The sequence below is a fragment of the Manis pentadactyla genome, chromosome 18 (assembly GCF_030020395.1).
Source record: "Manis pentadactyla isolate mManPen7 chromosome 18, mManPen7.hap1, whole genome shotgun sequence".
Lineage (NCBI taxonomy): Eukaryota > Metazoa > Chordata > Mammalia > Pholidota > Manidae > Manis > Manis pentadactyla.
Window position 1 is genome coordinate 17,941,855 of NC_080036.1, and position 13,673 is coordinate 17,955,527.

At 40.9% G+C, this 13,673-nt stretch overlaps 1 protein-coding gene across 2 annotated transcripts in view; it reads left to right on the forward strand.

Annotated features, from left to right (window-relative positions):
* Positions 1-13,673, forward strand: part of IGF1R (insulin like growth factor 1 receptor) — a 272,673-nt gene that overhangs the window by 155,355 nt on the left and 103,645 nt on the right. The window lies entirely within an intron of this gene.

Sequence of the window (13,673 nt, forward strand, 5' to 3'; positions counted from 1 at the left end):
TGCCGTGGTGTAAGACCGTGCCCAGGCTGGGTGCTGAGGAAACGAGGCAGGACAGAGTGAAAGGACTCATTTGTGCATCTGACATCTTGAAGTCTGACTGTTTGGATTAAAATGGGAAGATGAAATGGCCTCTGGCAACCATGGGGAGCAGAGAGTGGCTGCTATGTCTTAGAAGGGGCGTGCATGCTTTCTAAAACCCGCCCCCTACTTCACCTTCCATGGATCAGTTCCGGTGCTCTAGCCATGTGGTCTCTGCACCCTAATACCTTTGCCAAGTAATTAATTAATGACCTCGGCAGAAACATAGCTGTGAACGGGACCTACTATTCAAAGGAATCCTGAACATTTTTCTAATTCATCATCCAACTCTATTTACTTGGCATTTTTTTTTTCTATTTAGAAGTTTTACATTGTTTTTAACCTAAGGAATGCCTAAAATGACTATTCAGTGCATTTGTTCAGCTTAATATCCCAGTGCATGATAGAGTTGAGCAATTCAGTTAAATGCCATAGGATCTTTTATATAAACTTGGTGATATTTGAACTACTGGAGAACAACTACTTTTAAGCCCTCAGAAACACTTAGTTACAACTGTTAGCCTAATTGCACATTATTCTTATTCATTAAAACAAGTCCCCATGGGCTGTTTAGGATCCTGCTCCTTGTTACTTTAAGTCCTTGCTGTTATAAGTCTTTACCAGTAGAAAACTTCATTAATTTAAAAATAATCTCCAATTGAGACTTTTATTCAAATAAGTCATTTTACCAGTAAGTCGGGATCAAAGAACTTTTTTACCACATTTGATGTGGTTAGTGAGAAAACATTTTCGTTAGATTCCCTGTTGTTATCATGATCAGTTCCAAAGCCCTTTTCCCTTCACGCATTTAGCATTATCCAAATCTAAAATAATGTGATGCTCAGTAACTGAAGTGCTTATTTGATAGAATTGCTCTGTGATTTTTCCACAGCAATAGCTGCTATTACCTTAAAAAATAACTTGAGTTTTTTTTCCCCTTTATTCAGTTTTTATACAAATATGTAATTAGGCTGTTTGGGGGTTACACAGTTGGCAAACAAGGAGTCCACTTTTAAGAACGAATTTATAAGCCAAACTGAGTGGTGAACCGCTTCAGAATGTGGGTCTACAAGGGGATGATATTTGCTTTGCTTCATTTTGTGGAATAATTTCTAACATTTCTATTTAGCATTCATGATGCTCTAAATAGAAGAAGAACACTGTAGCTCTTGGATCCCAGGAGAGGCAGGCCACGAGGCTCCCACTGTTTGGGGACAGTCTGTGACTCTACATCTTTTTATATGCGGCAGTTAAGACCTTGAAAAATGGGCGACTGTAATATTGGCATTCGCAGACTTGAAATATGTTTAATGTGCAAATGCCAGAGACCAGATCGTCTCAGATGGATCAGAGTTGACCACTGCTGTGTTTGGTGAAATCTGATGCCCTTGCTTTTCTTTGAGTACCTTGTTTTTTTTTATTGGGAAATAATTAATTTTTTTAAATAACAGAGTGTGAAAAGCAAAGTATAATTGAATATAAGGGGCAGTTCCATATAGTTGTAACTTACCGAATGGTTATCAGATGTCCACCCTACATAACTTAAATATGTGGTTTTCTAATACGGAGACACTAGGGGCAGGGTAGGCTGTCATTTGAAGTCTTATTCATTTGTCTACACTGTGTCCTGGCCTTGAATGCCCTCTCCCCTCTCCTCAGCAAAGCAGAACAACCCTTTGAGCTCAGCTCCAGTCTTGGGCCTGTAGGGATTCTTTCCTGTCCCCGTGGGCCCTCCTCCAAGTTTCTGGAGCAGTGTTCCTGCCTTCTTCCTTTCTGCAAGGGGTGGAAACTCTCAAGGAGCTCATTACCCACATCGCTTTATCTGTCACAGCCGCAGAGATAGGTTCCACCAGGACCTGCCTTTCTCTGTTATTTTGCCCCATGTGTTTATTGTCCACCAGACTCATGCATTGGGAAAGCCTCCCACCATCTCAGACTCGGTGTGGGAAAAACCAAATCCATTAGTTTTTCAAAGCCAACCTGCATTCTGGACTCTTAAAAGCTTCTTTTTCCATGTGCTCCATCCTCCTACCCCAGGAATTCCAGTGTCCTGAGTGAATTTTTTGCATCTACTTTCTCCCCACCTAAGTCCATCTTGTCTTCCTACCCGCCGGCTTAACATTCCTTTGCATGGACCCTGCTCATCATGAACGTAGCTTCCTCTCACCAGTTCTAGAAGCCCACACCCTGCTTTCTATTTTACATGAAGTCTTCACCTGCTTGCACTGGCAGATGCTATCCACATCCCTATCTTGATGACATCTCTCTTTCTTCTATCTGCCATAAATAGCTTCTTTCTCCTCTCCATGTGTCTGGGTCCTTATTTATTTTTTTTTAGATTTCAGGAAAGTCTTCTTCCTTTCAACTCACAGAATTCACATTGCTTTTGCCTTCTGGCAGTCTACTTCTATTTAATTTTATCATTTTGCACAGCTTCTGTGTGCTCAAGGAGTTTGTGAACTCCTAGAGGGCAGGGATTATGTCTTCAAACACTGGAGGGTAGACAGGTGTCTTAAAACACACCTGCAACCCCAGCTTTGCTCATGGGTGCAGGAATCACATGTGTCTTATACCCTGCCGGGTCCCCAGCACCTGGCACATGCCCAGGCACATTCTAGGAGCTCATTATATACTTAAATTAATGACGGAATGAGGGAGAGAAGCCAGGAAGGAAATTCTATAAAATTTACATTATTAGATTATCTCTCAGATGTTTAACCTCCTCACAAGTTGGATTTTTTTGAGTCACAGTCTAGGTATTTTATTTTTACTCAAAAAACCTGAAAGATTAAGGATAATCCTTCTACAGATATATGTTGACACATCTCTGTGACTATGAAATAACTATGTAAATCTTGATTGCCTTCCTTGGGTGCACAGTGTTCTCTAGAAAAGCCAACTTAGGTGGGATGCCTCATGAAGCTCTAGGCACCTTTCTCTTCTCTCTTTTAAGACACATTTAATTACTGTACGCTAAATGGGAATCGGTTTCCTAAACTCTGTTTACTTGCTATGTCTACAAAAAAATTGATATGTAAGCCATGGTTTATATATAGAATTCCTGGCACATTCCCCTGGTCCCTGTTCACTGGTTTATGAAACCCATTTCTTATTGCAAATAATACTGGGATCAGTTTAATTGTTTCATATCCTAAACAGCCTGTATCTATAATAGTGATTGCTTTTAATCATGGCCTTGACTGGGGACCTGAAGGTTGAACTGGTGCTATAAGTTTCGGCTGAATATCATTGCTAGGAGGAGATAGTGAGGACTCCTTAGGGATCCTTCCTCCAATTCAAACCTGTCAAAGAGAAGCCACTTGGGGTTGAAGTGTCCACTGCTGCCCTCTCCTGAAACTCAGTAGGAAACGTGATGTGGTGGACCATACTAGCAAAGCAAACCAACCAACCTAGGTTTCTTTTGTTTACTCACTTGATCTTCATCAACATCATTTTCCTCATCTGTCAAACAAAGAGTTTTGAACAGTTAACCTCCATGCTGTCTGGAAAATTTAAGAACCACAATTTATGGACTATTTGACTGTATCATCCTATCCATTCTAGACCTTTACCTCTAGTATCTCTGGGAGTCCTATAAAATGATGTCAAAGGCAGTTCTTAGTAGTGTATAGACTTGACTGGTTGATTCATGTCCTAGTTTTTGACCTGGTCAGCCTAATTTTGTCCAACCTTAGAATGGGCTTAGAGGTAGACAGCTTTCTAATGTTTGTTTTAAATAAGTAGCCAGAAGTACACAGTATTTGCATCAATTGTTTTGTGGAAGTGAGTGATTCTGTCTTGTTGGTAATACCTTCAGAATCTCATGTGAATTATTTGACAATAGTCCCATTTTTTTTTGAATGGTCCATTGATAACTGTAGTCTAAACATTTCCAGAAATTACACAAGGATTTTTCTTCTGAAAGGAGATGTTGTAGGGAGGGGGCATATCAGTTCCAGAAGAATCTTTAAGACCATTATACACTGTTAGGAAATGCACGTAATAGTAACACAGATATGCAAGCTTATATCACATGAATCATTAATCATGCATGCTCTTGACAGGGAGATTATTTTCCAGATTTTTAAAGAAGAAGATCTTGAAAGTTTAAGGTTTTCTTGTTTGCTTTTTTTTTTATTAAGAAGTAATTTGGAGCCAGTAACTTAACCTGTTTTTCATAAACGTGCTAGCTAGAGGCAGCCAAAAAAATATTCATGCTTACATAGTTGGGGTCCTCAAGTGAACTTATGTGTTGGATCATGATAACTCTAGTAATTGCTTGAATTATCCTTGTTGAGTAATAGCGTGGACCCTGAATACAGGGGTTTGATTTATTATGGCCAGATGTCTACTCTGCTGGGTTTATGAGGACTTAACTAAATGCCATCTCCTAATTAAAACCTTTCTTTACCCTTACCACCCTTCTTCCCTTTCCCCAGAAAATGAATCCATTGTATCTCTATAGTATGTAATCATTTGTGCTGAAGTTACATGTTTACAGCTTAATCTTTGACTGACTGTTGCCTTTTTTTTGTTAAGGGTTTTTAAGACTTTTAAGTCAAATTCTTATTTATGTTTGTACCCCCGGCATCACCATGGTGCCCGGCACACAGTAGGGTTTATACGTACAGTAGAAACATAAGATGTTTGTGGTAGAAACATCCAGAGGAGTGACTTCCTCTGACCATGACAATTGTCATCTCTTTAGGGAGAAGATACTCTTAAGAAAATGGGGGCCATTAAACACTCCAGTTTCAGCATTATAACCTGTGCTTTTTTGTGTGTGAGTTATGTCACTAAAGGACCAGATTCTTGTGCAAACTCTAAGCTTCACATTTATTTCTGCCTTACTTCATCATATCCACCATTTAGCACCCCCAGAATTGATGCCTGGGTCAATAGAGCTTCAGTCCACTGAACTTTGGAAGTTACCAGAAACATCCAAAAACAGAGCAATTACTGATAGGTGGGGATCTCAAGCATCCTTGCCTTTGTAGATCCTTGTTTTGCTGGATAAGTCAGGCAAAGCAGCCTTGGGTGGTTCGGTTAGCTCAGGCATTGGCAAGCAAGGGCCCCCTTTGCCCCTGGACTTGGAAGGGTTTTAATTAGGAAGACATTTAGGGAATCCTCATAAACTAGCAGGCATTAACCTAGCAATGTGGATCAAACCTCTGTCTTGAGGATACATACTGTTACTTGCACTTAGACTGTTACTTTTATCCACAGTTTTGATTGGGGATTTCTTGGGGGCCAGTGAGGCATACCTTCATTAATACTTGCCTGTGTTTGCAAGAGGGAGAGTATTGAGCTGTCCTAAGGGCTTATATTGAGCCAAACATAATGTGATCCTTTATCAAAAGTAACTTTTGGTGACCAGGGGCAAGGGAAGAAGGAATACAAAACACACACAAACACACACGCACACGCATGCACGTACAGACGATGTGAAGGCTTGGTGAGAGGACACAACTAATGTGCTGAATCCTACCTCTTAACGTGCAGGAACCTGGTAGGAAAGACCATAGGCAGGACCACCTTCCATCACCTCTTAACAGCAAAGTGGAAGCACACATCTTATCTTCACTCATCTTTTTTCCATTCCTACCAGTTCGAAGAAGTTTGTGGGAGAAGGATTTTAACTGTGGCTTTATAGTGGAGATTTCCTCCAGGAATCATAGTTCCTTTCCACAGGGGTAGGCTTCCACAGCTGTTTCAAGGTGTTTTTGTGTGTCCCAAGGATTGCCCCGAAGGGTTCAGTTTAGTTAAATTTAATTACAGTTAACTTTTAGGCACAACTGGTCAAAGAGTGGGGCAAAGTTGCAGTTCCTGGAAACAAGTGATGTTGACTTAGTCTGTAAAGAAGGACAGAGCGGAAAGCCCGAACCACCCCACCAACTCTCCAGGTACTTGGGGCCCGGGATGATCACAGGTCCCCAGATCCTCTCTCTATTATGAAGCCTCTGCATCCTTCACTGACTTACTAAAAAGTTTGTTGGGACTGCATTTTCAACAAAGCCAAGTTTGGAGTAAGGAGTGTTTGTTTGGCCAAGGAGTGTTGGGGCTCTAGCCAAGTCACTGCAGTACTGTGGAGGGAGATTTGCTCGTGGAAAGGGTTGCGAGTGGGCATGAGGGTTGAGTGAATTGGCTTAGACTTCTAAAATTTAGCAGTAATTCCTCTTTCTTCAGTATCCATGTGACTTCCTCCTTCGGTCTTTTCAATTTGAATCTCAACTGTATCATTTCATTGCTACCGAAGATTATAAAATGCATCAAGTGAAGAACTGTCTAGAGAGCTGGAACCCAAACTGGCATCTTTGTAGTAAGATGACCCCAATTGCCAGGGGTAAACTGAACACTCTTACTTTTCTTTCTTTCTTTTTTTTATAACTTTTTATTTTGTAATCATTTTAGACTGACAAAAGAGTTGAAAAAACGGCACAGAGTTCCTGAAACATCACCCAGTTTTTACTAACATTAACATCTTACATAACCATCATCCAGTTATCAGCATCAAGCAATGTTAATTGCCGCAATACCGTCAATACGAAGTTTATACAGATCTCACCTGTGTTTCCACGAACATCCTTTTTTGGGCCCCGCGTCCTTTGTCGCATTTATTTACTATATCTACTTAGTCTCTTCCAATTGTGACAGTTCCCTGCCTTTCTTGTTTTTTATGACTTTGATACTTTTGAAGGTTATTGATCAGTTATTTTGTGAAATGTTTCTCAATTTGGATTTCTCTAATCAGTCCTCCTAATTAGACTCCGTTTCTGCATTTGGGGGAAGAATACCACTGGTGTGACGCTGTGTCTTTCCTGCGGCATTCTGTCAGGGCAATGTCAGTATGTTTCCTATTAGCCATGGCAACCTTGATCCCTTAGGGTGGTATCTGCTGAGTTCTCCTCTGTAGAGTTACAGTTACTACTTTTCTCTTTGTAGCTAATACCTTGGGGAGGGGATGGTACTTGGAGACTATAGGAAAACCCTGATTGTCATCACTTGCTAACTTTGGCATCCTTTGGTGTTGTTTCCCTGAAACAATTATTGCTACGATGTTCTAATGGTGATTTTCTATTTCCTTCTGTATTTATTCATCAGGATTTTTCTGTAGGGAAGAGCCACCCCTTCTCCCCTGAACAGATACTTCTAACCATATTTTTTCTCCAGGTCACTTTCTCGGTGGCTGAAGGTGATTTAGAAAGAATGGACGTGTATTTTAAAGGTTGAAAGGATGGCCATCTACTGGATCCCAAGAATGCCTTCCTCCCCTGGCATGGAGAACCTGCCTTGCCCATAGCTCTGATCTGGATCCTTGAGATTGCTAAACCCATTAGAACATTTACAAAATAGTTTTCATGGCTTGAGAACCTTTTTGAGTGATTTTTGATGCCATTTCTTTACAAATAGCCTTTAGTAGGATATTATAGAACATGCTTTAGGTTCACCTCTATTGGAAAGAATTTAGATTTTCTAATTTTAACCTTTTCACTTTCTATGACTAGAGATTTAGGATATCCAGATCCCTTACTTTCCCACCTGACTGCATCTGACCATCTCCATACTTATTATTAGTATCTTTACCAAAGATTGGGAGATCAGTGAATGAAATGAAATGTATCTCTTTGGAGTTGTATCTGAAGTATAAGCTAAAGATTAGCAAAAGAGAAGACACTGAAATTATTGGCTAAAAGGAATTTCCAAGATGATCTGTAGATTTCAGTTAACTGTGTGCTCTTTGGCTATGCTTGCCACAGATTTGCAAAAGCTGGCTGTCCTGCAGGGAGATAAGAGAGGTTGCTACAGTTCTACCAAGTGATGATAATGATAGATTATTCATGTGCTGCTGCCAGAATTGTGGGATCTAGAAAGAGTCCTCAACAGTGATCATGGCTGAACTATATTAAGAAAAATGAAAATTAAAGTGCCCTCTACATCTTGCATGACTAACACATGACCCTGAAATTTCTCTGCCTCTCCAGATTTTGCAGTTGAAAGTGATTATCTGGAGTGTTGAGAATTAGAACTATTCTTGGACTTAATGGAGATTTCACTATATTGGAGATGGGAATGGTAGGGATGCCTAAGCTTACTTTCTTGAATTCTCACCTTGCTATTTAGAAGGTAGATGGCAGCCAGTTTGCAGCTGGGCAAAGCTCCAAATGACCATTGAAGCCTCTGTTTCAATGGCCCTCTCGTGCTCCTGTCCATCAAGACCTTTCTAGTACTCTGAGGTCAAAAGCTGGTGGACCATGCTGATCTGATCATAGACTTACCCTTGCCTCACTCATCTCTATTTATTCGTAGGCTCCAGTGCCCAGAGCATCCCTTTAGAATAGAACTTGGGACAACTTAAAGAAACTTCCAGCTAGAAGGCAGCTAGCTGGCTGTAGTCCTGGGGTGGGGGGGATGCTGGGCTTCCTTATCATTTCCTGAGGCTCTCTCCTTCTGCCCCTCAAAGCTTTCCTCTTGTGACCACTCAGCTGACCTTGGAAAAATACAAGAATATGTTTCTTAGTATCTGTTGGAGAAATGGGGCTCCTGCTTTTGCTGGGAGAGTTTCCATTGTCTCGACTCCCACTCATCCCACACTCCTGCCAAGGCCTCCACAGGTTAGGGGGCCCGGGAGAGGCATTATGGAGTTAAGGAGGCCACCACGCTTCACAAACAGCACTGCCAGCCAGGCTGTAGCTTATTAGCATCCAAGACTCTCATTCCTGCTGCCAAGGAACTTACAGTTAGATCACAACAGCAGACATTTATTCAGCATTTACTGTATACCAGCTACTAGTCCAAGCGCTTTATGTGTATTAAATCAGTTTTCATATGGATAGAATTAACTGTCCCCATTTCAGTGGTAAGAAAACAGAGGCACAGAGATGGTAAGTAACTTGACCAGGGAAGCACAGCCAGTAAGTGACAGAGCTGGGATTGAACCCAAGCGATCTGGTTCCAGAGTACATACTCTTAGACCCTGCCCTCAACTGCCTCTTACTAGAAGTCTCCCCCCACACACTGAATCTAGCTGAATCTGGCTGGCTGCAAGTGGCATCTATCTCAAGTCTGTATGCCTCGGACATGAAAATGTTAGGTTCAAACATCACTCAGACTTCAGATACTCTACTAGCTTTGTGTAGAGGAAGGAGAAGAAATGTTCAGCAAGGCAACAACCTCTCTTTGTGTTCTTCGTTCTAGAGTCAGTGGCAAGAGCCAGTGCTCTGGGTGGTGGTGGTAGTGGTGGTCGATGAGATACAGCAGCCTCCTGATTCTATTCTATCCCCATTAATGACTTGTCTGAGGCCCCCCCACTTCCTCCATTCACTAAGCAGCCATCCTCAGCCAGCCCTGCAGTGCTGGGTGCTGGGTGCTGGGTGGTGGGTGAGGCATCCAGAAGAAAGCTCCACGAACCCCTGCTTCCGCAGCGGCCACCCTCCGCCCCCCGTGTGGAGTGGTGCTCACCTCCCTTGCCATTTCCCTCCTCCTCCTTGGCTGGGGTAGTTACCACGCCAGACAGTGAGCGGTGTCTGTGCCCACCGGTCCCTCGGTTTTCATTTCATTTCAGGAGGGTAATCATTTGCCTGCTGTGATTTTTATCTGTGATATTAACAACAACAGACTTAACAGTTTACTCCAGGCTTTTTACCAGATTATTTAATCTTGCAGTTACTCTTTCTCACATCCCTTCTGAAAAGTCGGTTTTCTACCAAACTTTGACATGGCTCTTGTTGATTGCCTTTGCCTACGTGAATCACTCCCCTTGTAGTTTTTATTGTGCGGTTCGTTCTTTCCTGTCCTTCCTGAACATTATTACAGCACAGTTGGAGCACACAGGCTGTCAGGGACCCCTCCTCCCTCTGGCACCCCCCCCGAGCGGGGTGTGTTAAATGAACCCAAAGCACATGATGTGACAGCCCTTGTTGATGAAAGATACTGCACAGTGTGTGCTGTTATCAAGCCCGACTGCCTTAAAATACTGCTTTCTGTGGCAGCAAAATAAGCTTTTTATAGTGTCCTGTTTCTTCTGGTATTATCTAAACTAGTGGAAAAAAGTGACTAAGTAGTAGCCTTCACAAAGGAAAAAAGATAGAGGGAGAAAATGTGCTTGAGGCCTTGCTTTTTGCCAGTGAATTGTTTTGAAAAATGTGTGTGTGTGTGTGTGTGTGTGTGTGTGTGTGTGTGTGTGTGTGTGTTGAAAATCAGTCCTAACCACCATCATAATGAAGTTACCTAGTGCATTTCCACAGGCAACCAAGACAGTTATTTCCTCTGTCGTACCTTGTCCCTTATTCCTTGTCATCATCAGGGAAGGAGTTCAGGTTGGTATACCTTGGCTGGGCACTACTGCGGGCTCAGCCAATCCTCTGCATATTGAGTGACTTCAAAGTACAAACACAAAAACTTGTGGAAGCCTTTGAGAAATGCATTTGAGCAATAAGCTGCCTAGTTTCTTCTGATCATCTCCTGCATGGTTGGAGCTGTGGGGTGCTTCTCTTCCTTGGCATGTGGGAGCTACCCCTCTGCTGTGCCTGTACATTTAAAAAGAAGTTCATTCCGCCCTTAGAAGGTTCTGGAAAAGAACCCACTGACATTTCAGCATGTTCACTTCCACACTTGTTGACTTCCTATTGTCCCTTCTGGAAAGGGGTGACTCTTGGTATCTTCTTTCTAGATAAACTCCTTCCTCTAACTCCTTTAGAAGCAATTTTCTGTGTGTCGTGTTTTGTAGATGGGACTAATATTCTGACTAGCAAGTCCCCTGTTGTGATACCTAAAATGGCCTCCTTGAGAAATTCCAGAACAGACTCCTTAAACCCTGTCCCTAGGGTAAAGCGGAAGCAGGTGACATGCTTTCCTGGCACAGCAAGTACCCACCAGCTTTGTACAATCTAAGCTTACAAATCTGTGCTGAGTACGCTCCTTTTTTTGGTTGTTGTTTTTACTCCTTTACTTCCTTTAATAAAGAAGAGACTTCCTTATTAAAAATAATTCTGCTCTGAGGGGACTAAGAGAAAAACAATCCATTGTCCTGTAGAGGTCAAGGCCTTGCTCAACAGCAGGACCATTGTGGTGCTGTAGCGTGTTTGGGGGACAGGGGAAATGTTTATCAAAACAAACTATTGAAACAGGACAGGGAAAGGCTTTGTTTACCTGGCACTCTCCACGGTAAGGTACTCATTTTGCCTGAAAAATAATGAACTGCTGAGTTGTAATTAGAAAAGGTTGATGTAATTGATATGTTAACAATCTTTACTTGAGGTTTTTATGCCTCCGGTTTAGGGCAGCCATGCACGTATTTTTCTGAAGCCGAAATCAGAACTGTCCATGGAAGGCAGAAACAGGCCTCAAGAAACACTGTCTTTCGGCAAAGAAAGACAAAGATTCTTGTTCTCTAGGACAGTGTGTATGTGTGGAACGTTTTAAAGAACAATTTAAAAATGAACTCTTGAGTGAAACCTTATTGCGGTCATTTTTTATGGAGGTGCAGTAGGATCTGTGCAAGCATTCTGTTGTCAGCCCAAGATTTCTGAAGTTGAAATATAGTCATAAAATGACTTGTTCACTTTGGCAGTATCTATCTTAGCCTGGGAGTGACCATTTGTAGAAATTCATTTGCACTCTTTTGTCTTTATGCATTAGCAAATGGCAGTATATATAACATGGTGAATGAGATGTAAGGTTTGCTTTTAGTTATCAGGCTTGGGATTTAATTTGGAAAGTTGGAAGTTAAATTTCTTCTTCCTGCAGCAGTATGGCATGTCTTCCATTTGCTCAGGGGCATGTGTGTTCGTGTGTCCTTTTGATGGTTGAAAATACTCTTAACCATTCTCTCATCCTTTAACCTGCTGTGCAACATTTCCAGACACTATCTGCTGTTTATTTCTGCTCAAAATTTGCTCATTGGTGTTACTATTTTTTTGCATCTCCTTTTTTCCCTGAAAATTAGAATATTGACAACTCATTGGCATTAGCAAAGCTCCCACCTGATGTGGCAGGCAGTACGTCTCACCTCCATGGTGGAAGGAGGTAATTCAGTGTATGTGGAGAGCTGCCTGTCAAGCCATGCTAGGGTGTGTGTCCTGGGTGCCAGACGTGGAGCGACAGAAGTAAATAGGATGGAGACTTTCTTGTTTAGAGTCTTGCTGTTTCTGGGTGGTAGGGAAAAGGAAATTTCATATGTATCCAGTAGACAGTGTAAAGTATTTTATAAGTCTTCCTCTTTCAGCACTCACTTTCTCTGCATAGACCTAGCTTTTCTTCATTCTTAACTTGACCACAGAGAGCGGCCCTTGAAGAAGAAAACGTAACCATGTGACATTTCCTTTGCTGTCACTGAGTGGCCCAGAAGAAATTCACTGCTGGTTAGGGGTCTTCTGGACTTCCTTCAAAGTGGGAATTTTTCTTATTTTACCATAAGTAATAGTCTATTAAGTGAACAGTTGCTAGAGGAGAAACACTCTCTCTCTCTCTCTCTCTCTCTCTCTCTCTCTCTCTATATATATATATATATATATATATATATATAGTAGATACAGATATCAAATAGATACAGAATTATATTCTTGTCAGCAGTACATTTTCATAATAGCAGTGGAAAAAAAAAATTCTCACCAGCAGCTGAAACATCCTAATACTGAAGAAATTCCTGTGAACTGTGTGCTCTGCTGCTTCCTTTTGTTTGTTTGTTCTCAGAGCAGATGGGCTTGTTTGCTTTTTGCTTAAACATTAATCAAAAATCAATTTATGGCTATGTAAGTGGCATTAGATAATTCTCATTCTGACGACAGTAAATAATATCTATTTGTTCATGTTAGATAAGTCGGGGTGGCGGTGAAATGTAAAATAGAATTACATGAGATATGACATATGGCTATGTGTTTTATAAATTAATGCTTTTATGCATGTGGGAGGAGAAGTAATTTAGCTTACTGACAAAGGGAAAAGCAAAGGAAATTCCAGAGAAAGAACAGGAAATCAAGTCTAAATAAATTTGGAAGATGAAGAGAATATGACAATTTAATTGCATCCTTTTAACAAATCATCCCAATTTATATATTGGGATAAGACGCATGAGAAAAGGAATATTCCAAGTGTTGAACATTTTAATATAGTCCAGAGTTGCTTTTATAGCTTTTGATTTTAAAAAGTATTTGGACATTGTTATACAGATGAAAATTTTTTTTTCCAAATTGGTCAGCAGGCATATCTACTTGTAAATAATTGAGCTAGTCAAGGTTTACAAATGTAATGAACATTTCATTGATATTAGAAAATAGAAAATTAGGTTTTGCTAAGTAACTAAATATATAGAGAGAATTGCATATATATTCTACATAGAGAGATACTCTTTTATATGAAATATCTAGAAAGAGAGAGAGATTATTGAAATCAGTGCCCCCTTTTTCATAGATCTAGATTTGTTCATTGCAAGAAATCTGTTTCTAAGTTAATCAATAGGAACTTTTTCTTTCTTTCCTAAGATTCACCTAACCTCGAAAAGGCCAAAAGTTTAATGAAGCTTCTAAATGCCAATCTTTCCTTCTGTCTGTTAGAGAATATACTTCAACTATAATTACATTTTCATTGTTTAAGATATT